Consider the following 5,082-nt stretch of genomic DNA (forward strand, 5'->3'; position numbering starts at 1 on the left):
GGGGAAGCGGGGGGAAGGGGTGCTCCGCTCAGCGCCCGCGGGCGGGGGTCGCCTCACGGCTCCGAGCGGGGCTGCCCGGCACCTGTCTGCGGCAGCGCGGAGAACCGCCGCGGGAGCGAGGGCGGAGCGGAGCCGGGAGGCCGAGGGCAGCGGGGCGACGGCGGCAGCTATTTTATACTTCTGTTGTGTGCGTTTCGTCATTTCTTCCTGGAGACAGAAGCGGATAACGAACGTCTGCTTGTTATATGCTGGAACAGGTGAACGACGCGTAGAAAAAAAGTAAAATGAGGGTTTTGCGATGAAGTGCTGAGGGACGGATCTTTTCTGCCCAGGCTTAGTGGGAGTAAATGAAAATGCGAACAAGGCAGCAGCGGTGCCCCTGATCCAGCGAAGACCCACCGGACAGCAAACAAGAGCACCTGACACCATACACGAGTTCATTCCCTGAATCTGGTCAAAGTTTTTCATCTGTCTGCACTTGTTCACATCTAATCTACAGGGCTCCAGAGAGACAACACTTACCCTTAGAGTACAGTGAGAAGGTGTACAAAGTGAGCAGGGCAGCCCCTTCCGATGCCGAGCACAACCACCCCCCAACACAACACGTGTGCTGCAGTGGGCTTTCAGGCCCAGAGGTGCTGGGCTGACGTCGCCACTGTCTCAGCTTTAGGGCCAGCACCCCATGCAGTGGAGGAGCAAGACGCTCCACCTACAGAGCACACAGTGCATTGTCCTGAGAGGAGTGCCTGCAACTCCTGTTCAGTCCTATGCAGACAGAAGTAAGAAGGCAGACCTAGCTTACATCGCCTTAGAAGACAGGGATGTTTCTGTGTGATGATAACCACGTCCTGTCAGCAGGCAGCGTAGTACCTTGTAACGAGATCCGTGCTCCTCTGTGCCACTGGCTTACCTTGAGGCTTCCGGGAAGTCTTAGAGGAGGCTGTTCGCTTCCCTCAGACGTTCAGTCCTTTTTGCTTGAATCATTTTTCAGGCTGGGAGTGTATCTGTGGGTGTACCTTACGCTGTGTGCCAGACCAGGACAGGGGCTTGTTGTCACAGCCCAATGGAAGCAGAAATTAAATTGAGGTACAGCTGTACAGAGGGCAGACCTTCCAGGATACACAATAACAAATGCTCAGGCCTGAACTGAAAGAAGCCACCACAAGCCATCAGTAAAAAACCCTTAATTGCTAACAGAAGCAAAGTGCCTGAATTCCTTTGCAGACAGATCTAAGCCTTCCCTATGTTTCGTGATTTCTTTGTTTCCCCTAACCCTGCCTAGTATTGTAAGCACAGTGCTGCTACAGAAGGTGAAAACTCTGCAATAATGCCCTGTTGGCAGCCCTGCACAGCCAGAACCAACCTCCATGCTGAGAAGCACTACTAGGAACACCTTCCTGCAGATCTGACAGAATCACAGAATCATTAAAGTTGGAAAAGACCTCTGAGATCATCTAGTACAACCATCAGCCCCTTAACACCATGCTCACTAACCATGTCCCTCGGTGCCACATCTCCACGTTTTTTGAACACCTCCAAGGACTGTGCCTCCACCATTCTCCCTAGGTAGCTTATTTCTATACTTGACCACTCTTGGAGAACAATTTTTTCTTAAAATCCAACCTGAACCTCCCCTGGCACAACCTGAGGCCATTCCTATCACTGTTATCTGGGAGAAGAGGCCGACCCCCATCTCACTACAGCCTCCTTTCAGGGAATTGTAGAGAGCAATAAGGTCTCCCGCTTCTGAAGACTGAAAAATCCCAGTTCCCTCAGCTGCTCTCCATTACACGTGTGCTCCAGACCCTGCACAGCTTCCTTGCCCTTCTCTAGACACACTCCAGAGCCTTGATGTCTTTCTTGTAGTGAGGGGCCCAAAGCTGAACACAGTACTGGAGATGTGGCCTCACCAGGGCTGAGTACAGTCCTAGCAGAAAGTGCAAACACCTTCACAAGTATTTTCCTCCAAATTTACAACTTATTTAAAAAAAAAAAAAGGAAGAAAGAATTTAAGCTGAACTCTGTTATTAAATGGAAAGCTTACATTTTTCCCTCTAGCCTTGCTGACAGTTTCAGAAGGACACATGTTTTCAAAACAAACACACACACAAAGCAAGAGAATACCTCCAACTTAGCTGCTGGAGTATCACTGGCACAGGTAAAATTGTAGCAGAGCAACACAGGCCTCCAAATGCATGTCACACTGAGCTGGGAGAGCAACAGGTCTGCAAGAGGAGCTGCCCCGATGCCCTGCAGACAGGACATGCACTGTGAGCACACAGATGAGGCCTTTATAAAATGTCTGCCATCGACAGTAAGCACAATTTGTTAAGTCACAATCACAGAATTGTCCCTGTGCCCACAAGGCTCTGGTTCCCTCAGGAGCAGCACGGCTCTGACACGCAGCTCTTAATGCTTTTCAGAGTACTTTTTACTTCTTTCAGCAGAGACCCGGAATGCTAAAAAAGTACGCACTGTGCATTCTTCTTTCTCTTCAGTTAGGACAATACAGACAGTACTTCTTACGTGGAAAAGCGTCACTGCTTTTTCCTAGATAATTATAAATGATCTTTTATTCCATGATCTTGGCTTGAGCACCTGCATGTTCCCATAGCAACTCCTCATGACTTAAGGGATTACTTCAGAATTCCACTGTGGTTTGGGTCTCCGAAGTTATTCAGATTTTCTGGGGAAAAGCTGTTTCCTGACACAAACTAAAATTATTGCTACCATATATTTAATGAACTATACAAGTCAGCTGTGTTATTATCTTAAGAAACTGAAATATTTTCTTGCATTGTTCTACACAAAAACATGCCATATTGCAGCGATAATTGCAGTGACATAGCCATCAGGGACTGGGGGCTGGAAGCAGCCCCAGACATCTCGCAGAGGATTACACAAATTGATGGGGGATTAATTCCCATCAATCCTTCTGGCCACCTCAGCCCCAAAAGACCCCTTGCAAAAAATAGGCAGGTGTAAGCCCCCTTCATGCACTCATACTTATTCATTCAATTCACACTCATGTCCATCTCCTATCCCATCAGTGGCAATTAATGTTACAGGTAGAGAAGCAGATCTATTAGACTGGATAACAACACCTGATGAATAGGAAGCCTTACACCCAGACAGGACCCTGTCAGGCTGCTAGGAACACGCATGCTTGTGTACTTGCATGTGCAAATGACACACCTGCAGATTATAGAATAGCTTGATTTGGAAGGGACCCCAAAGATCATCAAGTTCCTATGCCCCTGCCACAGGGGGTGGGCACCAACCTCAGATCTGGTACTAGACCAGGCTACCCAGGATACCATCCACCCTGGCCTTGAACAGGGATGGAGCATCCACAGCCTCTCTGGGCAGCCTCTTCCAGAACCTCACCAGTCTCTCTGTAAAGAACTTCCCCCTGACATCCGATCTAATCCAGATGAGACAGGACATACTCCCAAGTTTTACTTACCTCTCTCACATCTGGAATCACTTTAAACCTGCTTCCAGTGTGTATTACACAGCAGATTTTTAGTCTGTTCCGCAGGGTAGAAGAGGGTATTTTTTGCTGTTCTCTCCCTTAGAACATCAAGAAAAATAGACACACCTTTCTTGCCAATTGTAAGATGAAAATTCTCTGCTAACATCATTTCAAGAGTACAGAATTTTCTTCCTTCAGGAACAGGAAAGGAAGAGCTACCGCTTCCTTTCTTTGCCAGCCCAGAACATCAGTGTTAGAACCAGGAGTGTTTAGACACACAATAACTCAGAGATGCTCACTGTTCTGCTCCAGTAAAGGGCAACAGCTTAGAAATGAAAGAATTTAGATGATACATGAAAATTGCAAGGCGGGCATCTGAAAGGTACCATACACTGAACAAGCACCATAGCATTAAAGCACTGACCCTCTATGAGAAAAGAGAGGAAGTCAAAAGGTGAGGCCACCAATGAAACACACACAGGCAACATACCTGAAGAGCGGCAGTTGCAGCTAAGTGAACCATTTTAATTTCTTATGTTATTGTCCGTATGATCTGCAAGAAGTGACCCAGCAGAATGCACCGAAGTCTGCAGGACTGCTGTGCAGCTTTAGTCAGTGAAGCACTAGATTTCAAGGCTTGTATCACTTTTTAATGAAGAAACCACCAGAACTCCAAGGAGGATATTTGCAGACATCTGCACAAGCGTATTCCCTAAGTGCCTGAAACTTACCAGACTGTCTTCTGTCTCAGATGCAGATGTAAATTAGAAGTGCAGTAATGTGCTTCAGTAAAACCTGGCCTTGGAAAATCGCTAGGGTGAGATCATTTGAAATCCATCTCTGAGAGTGAGTGGCATCAGCTCTTAAAGCCTCACTAGGAAAGCAACAAGAAAAAAAGGCATTCCTGTCTGCAAACTACATCATAACCTTGCTCCCAGAAGAGAGTTGAAAGCCCTCGTACACTGTGCATGCAGCAGACAACAGCTGCAGCTGCCCAACACACAGCAGGTTTAGGCTGGCAGAGCACATGACAGACACACAGCTATGCACCCCAGCGCACTTCAGCAAGTCCTTACAGCCATATGAGGGTGCCTTTACAGGGTGACAAGATTGGATACAGCTCTGAACCTGTCTCAGAGCAGATAAGCTGCTGCGGTCATAAAGCCTAACTGTGGCCTCATAAATGCTACCCTCTATAGGAGTGTTAATAGGGATTTTATTATTACTGAGCCTCAAAAAACCAAGGAAAAGGCTGTCGACTGCAACAAACTGACCTTATGGCAATTTCTCTAGACAAAATTGGTCATCTAGTTATGGGTGAACCGGCCCTAGAGCAATCCAATCCTCACTGTTACAGCATCACACTTGATTAAGGCTTCTTGCACTATAAGTCATCTGATATCCAGAAAAAAAAAAAAAGAAAGAAGAAATCTGTACATTAGTCTCTTTTTTTGTACCCCAATAAATGTAATGCTTTGTTCACAGGCAGGATATGCACCAGTTAAGAAGAAAAAGAAGTGAAGCTCGGTGAGAACTGATGCATTTCCAGAGGCCAGGAGGTACTGCAGCTAGGACAATAGCTCATCATCTTCTTCCTTTAGTTTGCA

Source organism: Meleagris gallopavo, chromosome 8 (genome assembly GCF_000146605.3).
Source record: "Meleagris gallopavo isolate NT-WF06-2002-E0010 breed Aviagen turkey brand Nicholas breeding stock chromosome 8, Turkey_5.1, whole genome shotgun sequence".
Classification (NCBI taxonomy): Eukaryota; Metazoa; Chordata; class Aves; order Galliformes; family Phasianidae; genus Meleagris; species Meleagris gallopavo.